The following is a 23731-nucleotide window of genomic DNA, read 5'->3' on the forward strand; positions in this document are numbered from 1 at the left end:
ACACAGAATTAGGTCCCATTGGGACTGGCTGAGCATGATATAAAGGCTCTTTAAGGAGCTTAATGGAGAAAATAATACCTGCATCAAACCCAAGTACATAGAGGCGAAGACCCCATTCATAGCCTATTTGCCAATGTAAATTGGGAGACTTTGCATGGGTGGTGAATGTAATTCGTAAAGGTGTGCACCATCCCTTTGTAGAAGGATTAGAGGCCAGGCAGGACTCATCATATTTTTGAAAACTAGCTGAGGGAGTAATGTTATGTTTTACTTGGATGTAATCCCATGAGGTAGTGGGATTCCAAGATGCATCTCCAGCAGTTACACAAGCCCAGGATGCACAGAAAAAGTCTGTTTTGTCTCCACAGAACTGCCACGATGGTACCCAGGGCAGACATAAAACTCAGTTCTCCTTAGTAAGGCACGTCGAACTGAGTTACCACAACCAGGCTTAGGGTTGCGTGTAGGGAATTCTGGGGCCATGGAAATATCTAAAGGATGCTCAATTCCCCAAGGTGCTCCCATACTAAGTGCAATCTTGCAAAGATCACGGGTCAGGGCATCTGGCCACCAAATTTGATTAGATAGTTTGGAGACAGACCAGACAGGGTCCTTTTTATCTGAGAGGACCATCCATGTAAAATTCCAAACCAAGTGCCTGGAGGACACTCCTGAAGAGGGCTTATGGGGCCGTTGAATTGTTGTCGCCAGTGCATCCTGCCATAGTAGGGTCCTCAGGAGCATCTGGATCAGGTGAGGTAGCAGCATCTGTAAGAGAAGGAGAATGAGTCTCAGAGGGAGACGAATGTTCCACTCTGGACAGAGGGTTAACTTGTTTTATAAGGCGTTCTGGGAGCCATCTGGGCTCAGAGTTCTTTTGGTCATAGATACATGCTGAGCCACGACCCCAAATAAGCACAGGATCGGGTCCCTCCCATTGACTGGTAAGGGGGTCTTTCCAAATCACTGTGGCATGAGAATGTTTCGAACCAGTCCTAGGTCTGTGCTCCCTGTTCCCCCAACATTATGCTCTTACTTCCAGTAAGCAAGGTTGATCCAGCACTTTGTCTCTGTGGAGAAGTCTTTCCCTGTGGTCTGTGGAGATGAATGCATATATTGTGGGAGGCCTTGAGATCTATGAAACAGTATTTCCCAGAAGGGTAAAGTGGGAACAGTGAGTTCCGAAGTAGCAATTCTCAGGAGATTCAGGTAACAAGAGAGTGGTGTTTTTCTCATGTCCTTTCTCATGTGTACTGTGTGAGATTGGAGGTTATATTAAGACTAGAGTAAAATTATACATTCTGAACTCGTAGACAGAGATAGATATTTTTGTCCATGCATTTGCCAAGTTATGCTTAAAAGCAGTGTCTCATCCCAAGATATAGACTGAGTTCTCTAAAGAGTCAAATAAGATGAAGATAGTATTTACCTGCAGGGATGCTTTTACATCTTTACTATATCCTGGAATTCAGGAAAAGGCAGGGAGCCTGCTATAGAATGGCATCACACAAGTCATCATTGCAACCTCAAGTGGGTAGAGTACAAGTCCAGAATCTCCTGCTGGAGTTTATCTGTGTGGTAGGGGAATTCCTTCAGAATGAGCATATAAATGCTATTTTCAAAGAAATTGACCCTGGAGGTGGCCACAGCATTGCATGTCTTTAAGTCCAGCCATCCAGAGGTAGAGGAAAGTAGACCCTGACAAAATCAATAAGCTCAAAATTCAAATTGTATTAGAGATGAAGCCTGCAATGCATTTTCAGTTTTTAGAAATAAGTTTTCAATCACAAAGAAAGAGATCATCAGACCATGTGCCTTTTCTCTCTTAAGAGGGCACATTAGGGAGATGAATCACAGGAAGACAGAAAGTGGGCTTGAAGTTTATTACAACTCACTCAGTGACATTTTGCTATCAGCTGGGATTAGAACTCACAGTCATGTGTGATTGCCTAGTTGGAAAAGAATTGACACATGGCATTGATTGGGGTGTGGGAGTCCCTTCTCCTTGTTATTAAATTCCTGAAACAGGCCTTCTGTATGAACAAAGGTTTCTCTCTGTCTCTCTGTCTCTGTCTCTGTCTCTCTCTCTCTCTCTCTCTCTCTCTCTCTAACATTTGTGTAAAAGGTTTGCAAGTTTCCACAGATAAAAAAAATTAAATTTCTTGTCTTAGAAACTAAATTCATGGCTTTCCATGAATGTTTGATTATTTCTTTTTTTGTTTTGTTTTAAGACAGCACCCGGGTAGCAGTGGCTGCTCCAGCTGAAGGGCCATCAGCAGTGGAACCAAGGCGACACAGGGTCCAGTTAGGCCCTGCGCCCACGACCACTGACCTTCGCTGACCAGCCGGGCGGCAAGCAACTGCGGTTCTGCGGAGCCTTTCGCTGCACGGAAGCCACTTCAGAACTCGGCTGCCCGCCAGTCAGGAGAGACTCACCGCCATCTTGATCCCGGGCTCCAGAGATCGGTCAGACTGAGGTACACAAACATAATCCTAGGCCCAACACCGCAGGGGTCTGAGCCAGACGGGCGTTGGCCTGCACCCAGGCCCTGGGCTGTTCGAGTGGCCATCGGGGCGCCAACCCAGCCAGGAGTTTTTTTTTTTGCCCCGGCCGGTGCACGCGCCGCCATTTTGCCTACAGGAGCCAGAGTGCTCGGGAGGGCAGAGACTGCTAACAAGCGTAGCCTGAGGCTAACAAAACGGGGGTCTAGGCCCCAAAAGGCACAGGACTGACCCCAAGAACTGGGCGGCTTGGTGGGCCATCTGTGTGTCAACCAGCCCAGGAGGTTATTAGCACAACAGACTCTCCCGGTGCTTTCGCGGAGCGCGGACGCGCACGCCCGCCATCCGGGTCACCTGGCGGACCCAAATAACAGACATAGCCCTAGGGGAACTTTGCTCGGACCTTGGCCTCCCAGGCGTTTGCCTGGACTCAGGGCCCAGGCGACAAGGCTAACCTAGTGTGCGCCAGCCCGGTTGGGGAAATCGGCTGCCCAGCGGAGTGAGCGGAGCACAGGGGAGGTCACAGCAACATTCACCTTCGGAGCTCCCTGGGGGTGCACACGGGTTCCACCTGGTCCACAGACACAATCTGGGGCAAGGCCTCAGGCAGAAGCCCCCAGCTCAAATCTCTCCGCTTCAGATCAGCCTGGGTGGCCGCCACATCTCCAGGTCCCTCAAGAGGCTAGTGGGGGCTTCCGGGCGGCCAGCTGGGAAAAGTCGGTGTGCTCCGATAAATCCTGCGGGCCCCAGCGGGAGCCTTCAGGTGCCTGCTTTGGGATCTGAACAGCCTGGAAAACAGCACCCTGTCTATAGGCAGTGCAGAGTGTAAGCTGTGCACCAGAGGCCAACGGGGAAGGGGCAGCTTGCACTGGTGAGTCCAGCACTGACAAGACCAAGTAACACCAGTGAGAGCTAGATGGCAAAAGGCAAACGCAGAAACGTCACTAACAGAAATCAAGGCAATATGGCAACATCTGAACCAAATTCTCCTCTACCAGCAAGTCCTGGATACCCCATCACACCAGTAAAACAAGATTTGGATTTAAAATCACTGGTCATGATGCTGGTACAGGAACACATGAAGGTCATTGAGGAGAAAATGGATCAAAAGTTAGAAGCCCTTGCAAGGGAAACACAAAAATCATTGAAAGAAATCCAGGAGAATACAAAAGCCAACAAGGAGGAAATGCAAAAAACACTTAAAGAAATACAGGAGAACTTTGCTCAACAGGCTGAGGTCATGAAAGACGAAACACAAAAATCTCTTAAAGAAATACAGGAGAACTTTGGTCAACAGGCTGAGCTCATGAAAGAGGAAACACAAAAATCTCTTAAAGAATTACAGGAAAACACAAACATGCAAGGGAAGGAGCTAAGCAAAACCATCCAGGATCTAAAATCAGAAGTAGAAACAACTAAGAAAACTCAAAGGGAGACAACTTTGGAGATAGAAAGCCTTGGGAAGAAATCAGGGGACAGAGATGCAAATATCAACAACAGAATACAAGAGATAGAAGAAAGAATCTCAGATGCTGAAGATTCCATAGAAACCATGGACTCAACAGTTAAAGAAAATGCAAAGTGCAAAAAGCTTGTAACCCAAAATATCCAGGAAATCCAGGACACAATGAGAAGACCAAACCTAAGGATTATAGGCATAGATGAGAGTGAAGATTTACAACTTAAAGGGCCAGCAAATATCTTCAATAAAATTATGGAAGAAAACTTCCCTAACCTAAAGAGAGAGATGCCCATGAATATACAAGAAGCCTACAGAACTCCAAACAGACTGGACCAGAACAGAAATACTTCCCGTCACATAATAATCAAAACACCAAATGTTCTAAACAAAGAAAGAATACTAAAGGCAGTAAGAGAAAAAGGCCAAGTAACATATAAAGGAAGACCTATCAGAATCACAGCAGACTTTTCACCTGAGACTATGAAGGCTAGAAGGTCCTGGGCAGATCTCATGCAGACTCTAAGAGAACACAAATGCCAACCAAAACTACTATATCCAGCAAAACTCTCAATCACCATAGATGGAGAAACTAAGATATTTCACGACAAAACCAAGTTCACCCAATATCTATCCACAAACCCAGCCCTAAAAAGGATAATAGGAGGACAACACCAATACAAGGAGGGAAACTCCACCCTGAAAAAAGCAAGATAGTAACCTTTCATCAAACCCAAATAAGTTAAGCAATCAAATTTAAAAAATAACGTCAAAAATGATAGGAAGTAACAATCACTATTCCTTAATATCTCTTAACATCAATGGACTCAATGCCCCAATAAAAAGACACAGACTAACTGACTGGATACGTAAACAGGACCCTACATTTTGCTGCTTACAGGAAACACACCTAAGGGTCAAAGACAAACACTACCTTAGAGTAAAAGGCTGGAAGACAATTTTACAAGCAAATGGTCTCAGGAAACAAGCTGGAGTAGCCATTTTAATATCAGATAAAATTGACTTTCAACCCAAAGTCATCAAAAGAGACTCTGAGGGACACTTCTTGCTGGTCAAAGGAAAAATACAACAAGAAGAACTCTCAATCCTGAACATCTATGCTCCAAATGCAAGGGCACCCTCTTTCATAAAAGAAACTTTATTAAAACTCAAAGCACACATTGCACCTAACACAATAATTGTTGGTGACTTCAACACTGCACTTTCCTCAATGGACCGATCAGGAAAACAGAAACTAAACAAGGACACAATGAAACTAATTGAAGCTTTGGACCAATTAGATTTAACTGATATATATAGAACATTCTATCCTAAAACAAAAGAATATACCTTTTTTTCAGCACCTCATGGTACCTTCTCCAAAATCGACCATATAATTGGTCACAAGACAGACCTCAACAAATATAAAAAGATAGAACTAATCCCATGCCTCCTATCTGATCACTATGGAATAAAAGTGGTCTTCAATAGCAACAGAAACAACAGAAAACCCACAAACACGTGGAGATTGAACAATACTCTACTCAATGACACCTTGGTCAAGGAAGAAATAAAGAAAGAAATTAAAGACTTTTTAGAACACAATGAAAATGAAAACACAACATACCCAAATCTATGGGACACAATGAAAGCAGTGCTAAGAGGAAAACTCATAGCCCTGAGTGCCTCCAAAAAGAAAATGGAGAGAGCATACATTACCAACTTAATGACACACCTGAAAGCCCTAGAACAAAAAGAAGCTATTTCACCCAGGAGGAGTAGAAGGCAGGAAATCATCAAACTCAGGGCCGAAATCAATCAAGTAGAAACAAAGAGAACCATACAAAAAATCAACAAAACTAGGAGCTGGTTCTTTGAGAAAATCAACAAGATAGATAAACCCTTAGCCAGACTGACCAAAGGGCACAGAGAAAGTATCCAAATTAACAAACTTAGAAATGAAAAGGGAGACATAACAACGGAAACTGAGGAAATCCAAAAAATCATCAGATCCTACTACAAGAGCCTGTACTCAACACAACTGGAGAATCTGGAGGAAATGGACAATTTCCTTGACAGATACCAAATACCAAAATTAAATCAGGACCAACTAGACCATCTAAACAGTCCCATAAAGCCTAAAGAAATAGAAGGAGTCATAGAAAGTCTTCCAACCAAAAAAAGCACAGGACCAGATGGTTTCAGTGCAGAATTCTACCAGACCTTCAAAGAAGAGTTAACACCAATACTCTTCAAACTATTCCACAAAATAGAAACAGAAGGAACACTACCCAATTCCTTCTACGAAGCCACAATTACGCTGATACCAAAGCCACACAAAGATCCAACAAAGAAAGAGAACTTCAGACCAATTTCCCTTATGAACATCGATGTAAAAATACTCAACAAAATTCTTGCCAACCGAATCCAAGAACACATCAAAACGATCATCCACCATGATCAAGTAGGCTTTATCCCGGGAATGCAGGGTTGGTTCAATATACGGAAATCCATCAATACAATCCACTACATAAACAAACTCAAAGAACAAAATCATATGGTCATTTCATTGGATGCTGAAAAAGCATTTGACAAAATTCAGCGTCCTTTCATGCTTAAAGTCTTGGAGAGAACAGGAATTCAAGGCCCATACCTAAACATAGTAAAAGCAATATACAGCAAACCGGTAGCCAGCATCAAACTAAACGGAGAGAAACTTGAAGCAATCCCACTGAAATCAGGGACCAGACAAGGCTGCCCCCTTTCTCCTTATCTTTTCAATATTGTACTTGAGGTACTAGCTCGGGCAATTCGACAACATAAGGAGGTCAAAGGGATACAAATTGGAAAGGAGGAAGTCAAACTATCATTATTTGCAGACGACATGATCGTCTACCTAAGTGACCCAAAGAACTCCACTAGAGAGCTCCTACAGCTGATAAACAACTTCAGCAAAGTGGCAGGTTACAAAATCAACTCAAGCAAATCAGTGGCCTTCCTATACTCAAAGGATAAGCAGGCTGAGAAAGAAATTAGGGAAATGACCCCCTTCACAATAGCCACAAACAGTATAAAGTATCTTGGGGTGACTCTTACCAAACATGCGAAAGATCTGTATGGCAAGAACTTCAAGACTCTGAAGAAGGAAATGGAAGAAGACCTCAAAAAATGGGAAAACCTCCCATGCTCATGGATCGGTAGAATCAATATAGTTAAAATGGCCATTTTGCCTAAAGCACTATACAGATTCAATGCAATACCCATCAAAATCCCAACTCAATTCTTCACAGAGTTAGAAAGAGCAATTATCAAATTCATCTGGAACAACAAAAAACCCAGGATAGCTAAAACTATTCTCAGCAACAAAAGAAAATCTGGGGGAATCAGTATCCCTGACCTCAAGCAATACTACAGAGCAATAGTGTTAAAAACTGCATGGTATTGGTACAGTGACAGGCAGGAGGATCAATGGAACAGGATTGAAGATCCAGAAATGAACCCACACACCTATGGCCACTTGATCCTCGACAAAGAGGCTGAAAACATCCAATGGAAAAAAGATAGCCTTTTCAACAAATGGTGCTGGTTCAACTGGAGGTCAGCATGCAGAAGAATGCGAATTGATCCATCCTTGTCTCCTTGTACTAAGCTCAAATCCAAATGGATCAAGGACCTCCACATAAAGCCAGACACTCTGAAGCTAATAGAAAAGAAACTGGGGAAGACCCTTGAGGACATCGGTACAGGGAGAAAGTTTCTGAACAGAACACCAATAGCGTATGCTCTAAGAGCAAGAATTGACAAATGGGACCTCATAAGGTTACAGAGTTTCTGTAAGGCAAAGGACACCGTCAAGAGGACAGATCGGCAACCAACAAATTGGGAAAAGATCTTCACCAATCCTACATCAGATAGAGGGCTAATATCCAATATATATAAAGAACTCAAGAAGTTAGACTCCAGAAAACCGAACAACCCTATTAAAAAATGGGGTACAGAGTTAAACAAAGAATTCTCACCTGAAGAACTTCGGATGGCGGAGAAGCATCTTAAAAAATGCTCCACTTCATTAGTCATTAGGGAAATGCAAATCAAAACAACCCTAAGATTTCATCTTACACCAGTCAGAATGGCTAAGATTAAAAATTCAGGAGACAGCAGGTGTTGGAGAGGGTGCGGAGAAAGAGGAACACTCCTCCACTGCTGGTGGGGTTGCAAATTGGTACAACCACTCTGGAAAGCAGTCTGGCGGTTCCTCCGAAAACTGGGCACCTCACTTCCAGAAGATCCTGCTATACCACTCCTGGGCATATACCCAGAGGATTCCCCACCATGTAATAAGGATACATGCTCTACTATGTTCATAGCAGCCCTATTTATAATTGCCAGACGCTGGAAAGAACCCAGGTATCCCTCAACAGAAGAGTGGATACAAAAAATGTGGTATATCTACACAATGGAGTACTATTCAGCCATTAGAAACAATGAATTCATGAAATTCTTAGGCAAATGGATGGAGCTAGAGAACATCATACTAAGTGAGGTAACCCAGACTCAAAAGGTGAATCATGGTATGCACTCACTAATAAGTGGTTATTAACCTAGAAAACTGGAATACCCAAAACATAATCCACACATCAAATGAGATACAAGAAGAAAGCAGGAGTGGTCCCTGGTTCTGGAAAGACTCAGTGAAACAGTATTTGGCAAAACCAGAACGGGGAACTGGGAATGGGTGGGAGGGAGGACAGGGGAAGAGAAGGGGGCTTACGGGACTTTCGGGGAGTGGGGGGGGGGCTAGAAAAGGGGAAATCATTTGAAATGTAAATAAATTATATCAAATAAAAAAAAAGACAAAAAAAAAAAAAAAAAAAAAAAAAAAAAAAAAAAGAAGAGACCAGCATCATTGAGGTGAAATCTTCTGGGAAGTGTTTTCTGAGAGCACAAAGAGGCTGTGTTGCAGAGATAGCCCCGGTTGTACCTCATGCTACAGCTGGACTTGGTAATGTGTAAGAGCCAGCCAAGTGGTACTGGTTTTGAAGGCATGAAGGAGTCATGGAGAGCAGCTGAAGCTTGGCACTGTGAAAGGCCATGGAAGGCCATTGGTGAAAGTGTAGCCACAGTTGCAATTGATGTCCCAAGGACTGAAGGGGTCATGCAACGGAGTTGAGGCTCTTGAAAAGAGCCTATAGATGCTATTGGTGAAGCCTAGTTGCAGTGGAAGTTAGCAGCATTTTGGAGATGCCAGTACCATAGGATGATCACCAAGAACAGCAGCAGCAGTGGAGTACAGGCAACTGGAGCCTAGAAAACAAGATGTGTGCTACAAAGGGCAGAGCTGGAGAAGTGACCCAAGCCCTTGGAGGAGCCCAGAAGATTGCGAGTGGATCCCAGATACTGGACGGTTGGGGTTTGATTTTGCTTTTGATTGTGGCTGTGCCCTGATATTTTTCCCCTCTTGAAGTAAAGTATTTTAGTGGAGCCCACAGTTAAGAGACTTTGAATTTTTTAAAGACTTTGAATTTTAAAAGATATTGGATATTTTAAAGGGATTAAAATTTTAATATGTAAAGACTGTGGGATTTTTAAAGTTATTTAGATCTTGGGGATGAATAAGAAAGTAAGGGTTGAGGCTTAATAGTGATGTGTTTGTGTGTCACGTTGACAAGGGGTCAATTGTATTGGCTAGTTTTGTGTTTCAACTTGACACAACCTGGAGTTACCACAGAGAAAGTAGCTTCAGTTGAGGAAATATCTCCATGAGAACGAGCTGTAAGGCATTTCTCAATTAGTGATCAAAGGGGAGGGCCCCTTGTGGGTGGTGCCATCCCTGGGCTGGTTCTACAGGAAATCAAGCTGAGCAAGCCAGGGGAAGCAAGCCAGTAAGAAACATCCCTCCATGGCCTCTGCATCAGCTCCTGCTTCCTGACCTGCTTGAGTTCCAGTCCTGACTTCTTTGGTGATGAACAGAAATGTGGAAGGGTAAGCTGAATAAACCCTTTCCTCCCTAAAAAAAAAAAAAAAAAGACAGCACCCATCTGACATCTCACCCCTGCCTTTAATTTAAGCACTGCAGGGGTAATGGGGAGAGGCAGACAGAGACAAGCAGAGAGAGAGAGAGAGAGAGAGAGAGAGAGAGAGAGAGAGAGAGAGAGAGAGAGAGAGAGAGAGAGAGAGAGAGAGAGAAAGAGAGAGGAAGAGGTGTCTGGAACCACAGTGCTGATAAATGTACCAGATACACTGCAGACTGGATGCACCTTTCTCTAACACCATTCTTAACACCATTCTCTTCTGGGAAACTGAGGGCAGCTTTTTTCTGGTAGCCACCTTTCTTTATTTTGGTTTGGATGTACATGAGATTAGAAGAAATTATGTCCATTAGCTAGACTCTCCTCAAGCTTACTCTGTAGCTAAAGCTGACTTTAAACTCATCTGGTTGGCATCCTCCCACCTCAGACTTCTCAAGCTGCCACAGCTGATGATGAACAGAGCACCCATGATCAGCCTAGAACTCCAGAGGCTGCAATCAGACTAGGGGCTCCCAGGCACCCAGGGAAAGGGAATTAATGTCCACAGCCACAATGCTACACAATGCTACACAATGCTACTCCAACAAGGGCACACTCCCAACAGTGCCACTCCCTAGGCCATGCACATACAAACCATCACAGTCTTGAACTCAGAGATCCCCTCTCTCTGCTTTACAAGTGATGTGAGCAAAGGCATCAGGCACAATCACTTGGCTTCAATAAATAAATTCTTGACTATGGATCTGGTCTAAGATTCCGCCTGTGTACAGATCCAATTTAGCAACACTGTTCAAATCTGAAAATGAGCAGGTGGATGGAGACTCAATTATTGAATCAGAGGCTGACTTTGGCTGGGAGGGTGTGGCTACAAAGGGAGGGTTCAGCTGAAACATACACAATAAGTCAAAGCAGGCAGTGAAACTCTCAGTCTCTTGGAGCTTGGAGTCACAGCCTTCCCCTGCCTGAATATGGTGTTTTGCTACCAGTGTCCAGATCAAGTAAGTCCTTTAGCCCCCAAAGGATACCTCATCCCATGCAAGCTAGTCTAGCCTTGTTATCACTTGAAATTTTGGTTATATACAGTATTACATGTTTTTTTCTTCTTTTTTGAGATGAATTCTTCTAGATAAGATTGCCTGGCCTGTTTCCTAGGTATTCTGTACTTTTTGGCTAATATCCACTTATCAGTTACTATATACCATAGTATATAGTATATATATACTATATACCATATATAGTATACCATATAGTATATATATACTATATACCATAGTATATAGTAACTGATAAGTGGATTTTGAATCAGGATGATATTTTCTAGTTCCATCCATGTACATCCAAAATTCATTAGTCCTGCTTTTTAATAGCTGAATAGTATTTCATTTCATTTTGAAAATGAATCACATTTTCTGTATCCATTCTTGTGTTGAGGGCTATCTGGGTTGTTTCCAGCTTCTGGTTGTTACAAATTAGGCAAATTTGAACATAGTGGAGCATGTGTCTTGTGGTATGATGGGGCATCTTTTGAGTATATGACCGGGAGTGATATACCTTGATCATCATGTAGAAACATTTCCAATTTTATGAGGAACCACCACATTGATTTCCAAAGTGGTTGCACCAGTTTGCAATCCCACAGCAATGGAGGAGTGTTTTCTTTCTCCATATATTCACCAGCATAAGCAGTCACCTGAATTTTTGATCTTAAACTTTCTGACAGTTGTAAGATAGATTCCCAACGTTATCTTGATTTTCATTTACCTGATGACCAAGAACTTTGAATAATTCTTTACATACTTTTTGGCCATTCAATATTTTACTCTGGTTGAATTAGGACAATTATTGAAGAAGCTGAAGGCGAGGGTGACCCCATATGAACACCACTAGTCTCAACTAATCTGGACAACTGAAAGTTCCTAGAGGTTGAATTAATCAACCAGGCAGCAAATACAGGCTGGTACAAACCGCAGGCACTTTAGTACAGCAGAGGACTGCCTGGTCTGGCTTCAGTGAGAGAAGAAGTGCCTAATCCTAGAGAGACTTGAAGCCCTACAGAAAGGAACCACCCTCTTGAAGGCAAGGGGGAGGAAGAATTTAATGAAAAACTGTGGGAGGGGAAATGGTTCAAATGTAAATTTACAAAAAAGATCAGCAGGCCTAAAACTCACAGAGATTCTCCTACTTAGACCACCTGAGGGATGCTTAAGTAGAATATCCAAGTGTGTTCTCCATTACATCCAATTATTAATTGGGTCATTGTGATTTCTGTGGGATATTTTGCTTTATATAGATTTGCTTTTGTTCTTTGGGATAGTCTCACCAAAAAATGTCAGGGTGACCTTGAATTCAAAGCACTCTGGGCTGGTATGTCAGATCACTCCTTTTACTACTGATCTTTATGTCACTTTTAAATTGAAATACGTTGGTGTGCTTTTAATCTCAGCAAACCGAAGGCAGAGGGAGATTGGGAGTGTCATATAGCTAGGTATTATATGTGTCTTTAAAAATGGCAAAACAAGGAGCTGGAGAGATGGCTCAGAACACTGAGTGTCCTTCTAGAGGTACTTTGTTTAATTCCCAGTAACTACATTGTAGCTCACAATCATCTATAATGGGATCTGATGGCCTCTCTGAGTATGTCTGAATATAGGGACAGTGTGCTCTTATTCATTAAATAAATAAAAAGATACATAACTAAATAAATAAGGCAAAACAAGCAAATACAAAATACCAGAAACCAAATGGTATTTGCATCTCTTCACTGATCCAGTCTTTTATTTTCCTGGAACTCAGGATGTTCTCAAACTTCTAAGAAGAAGCCTGCATATATATGTATGTATTTATGTATGTATGTGTATATGTGTACATGTGTATATGTGTGTGTGTTTAATATACCTTATATCGCAATCACAGCTTTCTTTACTCCTCTCCTCCCATACACTTCCTTCACTACAACAGGAAGGCAGAGGTTAGATGGTGTCTTAAGTTTGATGCCAGCCAAATTTATTTATTTATTTATTTATTTATCATTGAATATAATCTTCATTTACATTTCAAATGCTAAAACATTTCTGGGTTTCCCCCCTCCACTGAAACCTCCCACCCCTTCTTATACCCCCCTGCCTCCAGTACATGCAGCCACCTGACTCACTCCCACTCACCCCCACCACGCTCAATTTCCCTTTGTTGGGGCATCTATTGAGCCTTCACCTGACTGAGGATCACTCCTTCCACTGATCTCCAACAAGGCATTCCTCTGCCACATTTTTGACTGGAACCATGTCTATCCCTTGGTTGATGGTTTAGTCTCTGGGAGACCTGGGTCATCTGGGTGGCCAACATTCTTGTTCATCTTATGGGGCTGTAAACCCCTTCAGTTCCTCTGGGTCACCCTCTAACTCCTCCATTGGGGACCCCACACTCAGTACAATGGTTGGCTGCTAGCATCTGCCTCTATAAGTGTAAGCCTCTGGCCAGGCCCCTCCAGAGACAACCATGGCATGCTCATTTTGGTATGTACTTCTTGTCGTCCAAAATAGTGTCAGGGTTTGGTGACTGTGTATAGGATGAAACCCTAGGTAAAACCCAGATGTCCTTCAACAGAGAAATGGATAAACAAAGTGGTATATATACACAATGGAGTACTATCCAGCTATTTAAAACAATGAATTCATGAAATTCTTAGGCAAATAGAAGAAATAGAAAGTATTATCCTGAACAAGGTAACCCAATCACAAAAGAATACACATGGTATATTCACTCACTGATAAGTGGATGTTAGCCCAAAAGCTCAAAGTAAACAAGTTACAATCCACAGACCACAGGAAGCTCAAGAAGAAGGGGGAATGAAGTGGGGGTTCTTTGGTTCCTATGAGAAAGGGAAGAAAATAATCACAGGAGCAATAAAGGAGACAAAGTATGGAGCAGAGACTGAAGTAAAGGCCAACCAGTCAAATCTATATAGCAAGTTTCAAAACAGTCATGGATAAGACGTGTCTCAAAGAAGTAAAAAAAAAAACAGTAAACAAACAAACAAATAAGGTATTTCTATGTGTTGACTGATACATGGTATAATATTTTCACAGAACCCAGGATGAGTTCAAAATTTCAGAAAGTAGCCTGACTCTTTTTATTAAGTGTTTTAAAGAAAAATCTGAATATCACTTGAAATTAAAATTTCCACTCATTTTCTTACTTGCTTTGTTATTCCATTAGTTTTTTCAGGTCTCAGTCTAACTGTTATGGTGCTATAGAAGTAACCAATTATGACATTGAGCTAGTGAGACTCCTGTATTTACCATATGAATTATAATCTCTATCTCATAGTCTCTTCTATCTGCATGGTTTGTAAAGGGTTACAGACTTTAGTGGGTTTTTTGTTTTTTTGTTTTTTTGTTGTTTGTTTTTTTTGTTTTGTTTTGTTTTTTATACTCACTTTAGCTCTTTAGCTTGCAGAAGTCAAGCTTGGGGCATTTCCAACACCCTCTTCTAAAGGCCAGTATGGACAATAATCAAAGATTAATGTCAATAATTAGTGAGAGGACTTTCAAATATGTTGTGAATTATTCCATGCAGTGTTCCTGAATAGACATTGTGGAAGATGGGAAACTGTTTTTCTTTGCTTTCTTTGAAGGCCTGGAAAGTGAAGCACAGTCTATTCATCATCAAACAACTACCCGAACTTTCAGAGTTCCTGGTGATCCCTTCCCAGTGGGATGTATTCACCCTTGCTGCAATTAGATGTGGTCTTTGGGAACTAGGATACTTTGGAGAAGCTTCACACTGCCAGAGAGGATTATGGCAGTAAAGTCAGCACAGGGCAGACCAAGCAGTTCTTGATTAGATATGCTATGGTGTCACAGGCTGAGTAGTGGTGGAACACATATGTAATCTCAGCATTATGGAGGCATAGGCAGGCAAATCTCATTGAGGTCCAGACCAGTGTGGTCTATAAAGCAACTTTCAGAACATTCAATAATACAGGTAGTTCTATAAAGATTCTATCCCTGGAAACAAAGAGAAGAAAACTAAGGGTAGTCAAATAACTAAACTCCTCCTCATCAGTTGTGATCTAGTCCTGACACTTCCTTGTGTAGGGAGAAAGGCTTACCAAGTTTCTTGTCATTAATGGTATATTTTTTACCTGCATCACTAGAATGACTCTTCTGCATCTTCAGAAGAAGACACAGTGAATGTTTACTCCCCACCCTCCCTCCAGAAGTGGTCAGTTCAGAGCCTACTGAAGGATGAGAAGTTGGTCATTTCTAATCTCAAGTACAGTTCTAATGTGCTATTCCCACAAATGTTTGAGGAGGCCTTCACTGATGGATGTACAAAGATCTTAAAGGCCATAATACATCTGTGGCCCATACCATACCTTTCTTTAGGAATGTTGATAAATAAATGCAACCTGGAGGCTTTGAAGGCTATGCTTGAAGGACTAGATATACTGCTTGCACAAAAGGATACTTCCAGGTAGGCAAGATCAACTGGGGTTAGACTAAGGTTCTCTGAAGGCTGAGAATGAGCAATTTAGGTAGAGAATATTTAGCCAACCATGAATCAGAGGCTTATGATCTTCAATTTTTTTCTTCACCCCACATTCAGGTATGCTTTTCCTTGGGTGTAGAGGATTAGAGGTTATGTAGAAGTGTTACCTTAGTCTCAGCTATCTCTGCAAATAATTGCTAATATAGAACACAGAAAATAGTAGACATACCTAGTGATGAATGGATCTTTCCTTCATTCCTGAGAGGTACAAGTAGAATGAGGGTGGGAATAAGGAGCCTGGAATGAAGAGGAAGTAAGACAAGGCTCAAAAGGTTACTCTTGCAAAAAAAAAATGCTATGCATTTACTGAGTATGTGACACTTAGGATTTAATTCTAGGCACAGGAAAAGGTGATGTTTTGCAAGAAAGAGCTGAAATATGAGATGTGAAGAGAATCCATGTGTAGTGTGTAAGATGTATTTTCTTTTATCTTCTAAGAATCACATTCTTTTCTCCCATAGTAGGTGCAAACTCAGAGTGATCAATTTGATTGATAAAAACATGGCTTGTTGGGGACATTGGATGGATCCCATGAAGGTGAAGACTTGTCAGAGTTCATGACACAGAATCAGCCAATGAAGAAGAGTCTTGAATGTGAGGTGAAGAAAGAATTGAAAGTGACAAGTGAACTCCATCTCAGGGAAGGCAGACTTGATGAATCTGTGACATACTTGTTTCAGTGTGCTCAGCAGAGAAAAGATTCCATTCATCTGTGCTGTAGAAAGCTGAAGATTCATGGCTTAACCAAAGCCACATTCATAGAAATCTTCAAAATTGTGCATGCAAGCTGTATACAGATGCTTGTCCTAAGCAATATCTGCACAGAAGACTTGGCTTTTCTTATTTCCTACTTGATACAGATGAACAGTCTTTCCACACTCATTCTAGACCACATCACAGGTACCTTCTTCATGGGTGATTCGAAAAAGCCTGATGAGGAGAAAATATTCAGATTGGTTTCTCAACATCCCACATTCCACTGTGTCAAGAAACTCTATGCACGTGAAGTCTCCTGTGTAAAAGGCAACCTGAAAGAATACCTCATGTAAAGAAGGACTGAGAGGGTCCACTATACCAGAGAAAACATATCTCTAATATCTCTAATATTCTTTTTTGTTTTTGAAACAAGGGAGTCCTTGATGATCTGGCCACTAAAACCTAGCACTGTTAGAAACATAGCATTTATAAGCAGATGAGCTCTCTGGTAAGATATGTATGCCTATGCATAAATATGCTTTTTATTGCTAATGTGTGAAAGGTTTTAAGTCCAGAAACATATTGAGTATATGAGAAATATGCAGCTCTGGGTTTCAAGGTGAAGACAGGATTGTGGCCTTTGGAGGAACAAAACTACTAGTTGTTAAATTTTGCTTGAGACAGGTAGTCCTTCCTACCTGTACCATGTTGGACTGATATATACATTGCTGTGGTACCCAGCAATGCCCTGAATTGTACCTATGGTGATACCTTCAGACCTCAGACTAGAATCCTGTGAGTTGTGTCAGTAGACAACAGAAGGCTGTATCCCGGGGTTGACCTCAATATATAATCAGTATGAGTTTGGGAGAAGTGTCATCTGCTTATCTGCCAATCATATCTTCATCCTTTGCCCAAAAAAGGCAATCATTCTTTCTCTACCCAGGTGCCTGAAGAAGCCTTTGAAGACACTTTGCATCACTAACTGTGAACTCTCACAGTCAGACTTGGATTACCTGCCCTATTGTCTGAATATTTTTGAACTAAAACAACTGCAACTTTGTGATAGATATTTATGTGATTTATTCCTTGCCCCTCTTGGGTTTCTCCTTGAGAGAGTTAGAAATACACTACAAAACCTGGATTTGGAGTCATGTTTAGAGGACTCTAATTTCAGTGTGCTGATGCCTACCTTAAGCCAATGTTCTCATTTCGGAGTGGTTGATTTCTATGATAATAATGTCTTTCTGCCTATCCTGAAACAAATTCTACACCACATAGCCCAGTTGTGTCAGCTGACCTATGAGCGGTACCCTGCCCCTCTGGAGTGCTATGATGAGAGTGGTATAATACTATTACATAGATTTTAAAATTTTTGTCCTGAGCTCCTGGGTATAATCAGCGCCCAAAGACAGCCCAAGGAGATCATCTTTGAAACAGCCCAATGTTCCAAATGTGGTAGGTCCTACATTTATGATCTTAAGAACCAATTATCCTTTTATGTATAACTACTATAAGGTTGATTGTGAAACAGAGAAATGGAAGCTTAGTATTGGGTATTGATAAATTTTTAAGTGAGTGGACACTGCTGAGAGGAGCATGGAAATGTCAATCACCTGAAGGTCTGAGACACATTGGAAAGCCAAGATCTTCCTCTGAGCTAATGAATGGATGTTGCATGCAGAAAGTATCATGCACTCTCTTCTCTTCTAGGATTATTGTAGTATGAGTGTGTTACAATAGAGGCAGTGTTTTATGAGCTTGATCCCACAACTGTTGACTGCTTATAATAAATATTTTGACTTTCTTGGTTGCTGGTATGTCCCTATCAGAGCACAGAGCCTAATCTTTTCTAGCATTTATGTACCCGTGTCTGTTTTCTTCATTCATCATCACCATAATTATGTCAGTGTTAGATTTGTGAAGTTCATTTCATCCCAGGAACAGGTGTCATTAATGAGATACAAAGAACATGATTTTCCATTGAGCTCAATGTTTGAGAAATAAATTCATATGTTGTACATTCAGTTCACAGTGACTGAGTTAGATATGGAGAAGCATGACATGAGGGGACAGGTTTCTTTAGCAGTTAATAAAATGAGGACCAAGTGAATACCACTTCAAGAACATTTCAGGAACTATGTCTCTGTATTTATCCTTTGCTAGAAGATAATATTTGCAACATATGAATACTCAGAGCTATGATATCAAAACGAGAATGACATGAAGTGACCTTTAGCCATCTATTTATTCATACTTACAGAACAGTTTCTATGCTGACTAATAAGAACTTCAGAGAAATAGTCCTAACAACATCACCTGGTTCCCTCTGACAGTTCCTCAGAGGGGACTCCCAACATTCATGTATAGTGCATCCTAAGATACTGAGGTGACTCACAGGGTTGCAGAAAATAGGATATTCTTTCTGGAAATTACCACAGTCTGCTCTTCAATTCTTATTTTTGACATAGTTGTTGGCCCCTGTGTCTGGATCTATTGCCATGGATCTCTGTCTCACTGGCTTGTTATGGGTCTTATCTTCTTCTCTAGAGGATATGGACTGCTGAGAATAAATATGTACACCTATATACCTGGCTACTTTCTTTTTTTAAAAAAATGTACCACTATGTTCTTCAGGAGATTCTGTGACTTTCCTAAGACAATTTTAAACCATGAGTTTTTTTTTTTGAAAGATGCTTATAGAGAACAGAATATTTAATCTCTGGTAGTGTGAAGTGTCTCCAAAGTAATCTAGTTCCCAGTGGCTACATCCAATTGCAGTCACAGCTGGGGAACATACATCCCATTGGGAAGGAACCACAAGGAACTCTGAAGCTTCAGTCAGGTGTTGGATTATGAATAGACTATGCTTAGCCTTCTAGGCCCACAAAGAAAGCAAGGGAAATAAGATTTCAAATTCTCCACAATCTCTATTTATCCAGATACCTGCATGGAATAAGTCACAGCATCTTTGAAATTCCGATCATTAGTTACTGACACCAATCATTGATCATGACCCATACAGGACTTGTGAAAAGGTTTTGGTAAAGATCAGATCTTGAGAGAGCTGCAGAAGGAGAGAAGCCCCGTGGCCATATTTGCTGCCTGCCGGGACAGAAAAGGGTCACTAGGTACTGTATCACCCTGAGCTTTAGATCTCTGGTGGTGCAAACTGCCAGGGGTCTGCCTGTGCCAAAGATCTGAGCACATAAAAGGTTTGTCTGCCAGCCCACAGGGTGTGGGACCTGTGTCCTGCCCAGACAGGAGCAGAGGAAGAGATTCTCTGTGGCAATATTCGCTGCCTGTTGGGACAGATAAGGGTCACTAGGTACTGGATCACCCTGAGCTTTAGATCTCTGGGAGTGCAAATCTCCAGGGGTCTGCCTGCACTCAGGAACTGAGCACATCTACAAGCCAGTCTGTCTCGGGACCTGTGTCCTATGTGAGAATCAACAGAGGGAGTAACCCCCACCATTCCATCTTGCTCCATAATAGAGCAGACAGAGAACATCTGTTTGATATTGATAACCTAAGTAAAACATTGCTTGAGGCAAAACTGAGCAGGGCTCCAAAGGCACAAAAGAGGAAGGCAGCATATCAGTAAACTTTGCCAGAGGAAACCCAGTCATCCAGTGTTGCAGAAATAACCTTAAAGATCCACAGTAGGTTGAAGCATCAGCCAGTGACAAATAAGACCATCTAACACCTGGGAGAAATAGATGGCTAAAGGCAAACTTAGGAATGTTACTAACAGAAACCAAGGCATTATGGCAGCATCTGAACCCAATTCTCCAACAATAGCAAGTTCTTGATACCCCAACACACCAGAAAAACAAGATTTGGATTTAAAATCACTGGTCATGATGCTGGTACAGGAACACATGAAGGACATACTTAAAGAAATTCAGGAGAAAATGGATCAAAAATTAGAAGCCCTTACAAGGGAAACACAAAAATCATCGAAAGAAATTCAGGAGAATACAAAAGCCAATAAGGAGGAAACCCAAAAATCACTTAAAGAACTACAGGAGAACTTTGATCAACAGGCAGAAGTCATGAAAGAGGAAACACAAAAATCTGTTAAAGAATTAGAGGAAAACACAAACAAGCAAATGATGGAACTGAGCAAAAACTTCCAGGATCTAAATACAGAAGAAGAATCTACTAAGAAAGCACAAAGGGAGATAACTTTGGAGATAGAAAACCTTGGGAAGAAATCAGGGTCCATAGATGCAAATATCAACAACAGAATACAAGAGATAGAAGAAAGAATCTCAGATGCCGAAGATACCATAGAAACCATGGACTCAACAGTTAAAGAAAATGCAAAATGCAAAAAGCTTGTAACCCAAAACATCCAGGAAATCCAGGACAATGAGAAATCCAAATCTAAGGATTATAGGCATTGATGAGAGTGAAGATTTACAACTGAAAGGGCCAGCAAGTATCTTCAACAAAATAATGGAAGAAAACTTCTGTAACCTAAAGAGAGAGATGCCCATGAATATACAAGAAGCCTACAGAACTCCAAACAGACTGGACCAGAACAGAAATACCTCCCGTCACATAATAATCAAAACCCCTAATGTACTAAACAAAGAAAGAATTCTTAGGGCAGTCAGAGAAAAAGGGCAAGTAACATATAAAGGAAGACCTATCAGAATTATACCAGATTTCTCACCAGAAACCATGAAAGCTAGAAGATCCTGGGTGGAGTTCATGCAGACTCTAAGAGAACACAAATGCCAGCCGAGACTACTATACCCAGTGAAACTCTCAATTACTATAGATGGAGAAACCAAGATATTTCGTGACAAAACCAAATTTACACAATATCTTTCCACAAACCCAGCCCTACAAAGGATAATAGGGGGAAAACACCATTACAACAAGGGAACCTATACCCTAGAAAAAGCAGGATATTAAGCTTCTTTCATCAAATCCAAAGAAGATAACCACACACGTATAAAATTTAAAATCAAAAATGATAGGAAGCAATATCCACTACTCCTTACTATCTCTTAACATCAATGGACTCAATTCCCCAATAAAAAGACAAAGACTCAGTGCAAAAGTAAAAGGGAATTCCAAAACAGGGAAGCGGGAAGGGGTAGATGGAGGAACACGGGGAGGGAAGAGGGCTTATGGGACTTGCGGGGAGTGGGAACCCAGAAAAGGGGAAATCATTTGAAATGTAAATAAAAATATATCAGTAAAAAAATAATAAAAAGTAAACAGATGATTCAGTCCAAATTCTCAAAACGTTAAAAAAAAGAAATCATCTTCAATTCAGTTTTAGTGCACATATCTATATCTATATCTATATCTATATCTATATCTATATCTATATCTATATCTATATCTATATCTATATCTATATCTATATCTATATCTATATCTATCTACATATATATTCATTTTATATACATACATGTATTTTCATTAAATTGCTGGGGTAATAATATCATTTAACACACTTTAATTTTTTCTTGTTTTTAGATTATATGTATGTAAGTGTGCATATCTTTAAATGAGAAATGTTAACATGGATGAAAGCTCATACAGGCCAAAGGAGTTGGATCCCTCTCGATCTGAAGTTTTAGGTTTTCTGAACTACAGGATATGGGTGCAAGGAATTGTAGTTGGGTCCTTTTAAAGACCAGCCTGTGCTCTAAACAGGAGAGCCATATCACAAATATTAATGAAGATGTTATAGCACCTGAGCTGCTACGGTTCTGAGTATTGGGCATAGGCCTGAGGGATTAAGAGTAAACACAGACTTGGGTCATCCTGGTGAGGAGAATGCCAAAGCTTTACTGAAGAACCAGCAATTTATACTTGAGACTGGTTGAAAAACAACAGGAAAAGACAATCATAGCCATAGATGAGGCACCTAGGAAGTCCCTACCACACTGGACAGGAGCAGGAGAGGCCCGTAGTCCTAGGAAGGCTCAATGCAGCAGTGTACAGCAATACTAGGATAGGGAAGCAAGTGGGAAGTGGTTGATTGGGTAACAGGGAGAAGGAAGAGGGTTTATGGGACTTTCAGGGAGAGGACATCCACGAAAAAAAAATCATTTGAAACGTAAATAAAAATTATGTTGAATAAAAGAAAACAAAAGAAAAGCGAGAAAAAAGAAAGAAATCAAGATAAGCTGCAGGATATTCTGCTCTCTGGAAACCTGTGCAAACAGCTCAGCTGGGGGCATTGAGCTAAATTCACTGATGCCCAAAAAAGATCTGGTCCCTCACTCTGTAGAGACATGACTGGCTTGGGAGTCCCTATATAGACCAGGTTGGCCGTGAACACAGAGATTAGCCTTGCTCTCCTCCTAGAGCACTGAAATAAAAGGATCACACAGACTTGCTTCACTAAGAATTTGTGACAACACCATTTCTATCTCCTGTTTTGATAAGTGTGAACCAACATCCTGTCTCAAATTTCACTGTGCTTTTTGAAACAGGCTCTGACCATGCAATTCTGGCTTTTCTGAAACTTTTTATGTAGCCAAGGTTGGCCAAAATACCACAAAGATCAGCCTGCCTCTGTCTCCAACATGCTTATATTAAAGGTGTGTTCGACCTTGCCTGGTTCTGATCAAATTATTGGCATCCATTACTTAGTGTCCTGGCTGGTTTCTTCTGAGACTCCCTCCTTTAACTGAGCATTAAGAACATCACCTCTGGGCTGGAGAGATGGCTCAGCGGGTAAGAACACTAACTGCTCTTCCGAAGGTCCTGACTTTAAGTCCCAGCAACCACATGGTGGCTCACAACCATTCGTAATGAAATCAGATGCCCTCTTCTGGTGTGTTTGAAGACAGCTACAGTGTACTTACATATAACAATAAATAAATAAATCTTAAAAAAAAAAAGAACATCACCTCTATCCATGATGTAAATTTCAACTGTTTTAAATGACACATAAGCCTTGATGCTACGTTTGTGTCACTCAGTAGAAGCTGAGAAATTGTCATGAGATTGTTTGAACCTTGAAGCAATATTGTCTCTTTTAAATGTGTGCACTTGGTTCTATGTGAGAGCTTGCAGCTACACTTATCTTGATTCTAAGACGCTCCTTGCAAACCTGGAGTTCTTTCTTTTGATTATGGCTACCCAATGTCAAAAGGGACTGAGATTTGTGTGGGTTGTCTGTTCTCATGAACAGTAAGGGCAAGATAACCTTGGTAACTGAAAACTCTCCTATCCCCAATTAAACTTGTTCGATGTTTGAATAAAATAACTTGGGTGAGCTATCAATGTGTTAATCTTCCTGAGAGGCTGTACCCATCTTCTCATTCAGAAATGAAGGCTTCACATCTTGGTGAGCTTCTCTCTCTACTGTGGCACCTACTACCAACATCAATCAACAGCATCTGGAGACTGCATGTCCACAACTGCTGCCCCATAATAGATGCAAGTGATCTTCCTGCCTCATTCCTCTTGAGTAGCTAGCTAACGCAACTGAAGAATGACAGAGCATGCAACTCAGCTA

General features: G+C 41.2%; 1 pseudogene; it reads left to right on the forward strand.

Moving 5' to 3' along the window:
- Positions 1-378: 378 nt before the first annotated feature.
- Positions 379-17744, forward strand: LOC127680403 (oogenesin-1-like; annotated as a pseudogene).
- Positions 17745-23731: the final 5987 nt, after the last annotated feature.

The sequence above is a fragment of the Apodemus sylvaticus genome, chromosome 3 (genome assembly GCF_947179515.1).
Source record: "Apodemus sylvaticus chromosome 3, mApoSyl1.1, whole genome shotgun sequence".
NCBI lineage: Eukaryota > Metazoa > Chordata > Mammalia > Rodentia > Muridae > Apodemus > Apodemus sylvaticus.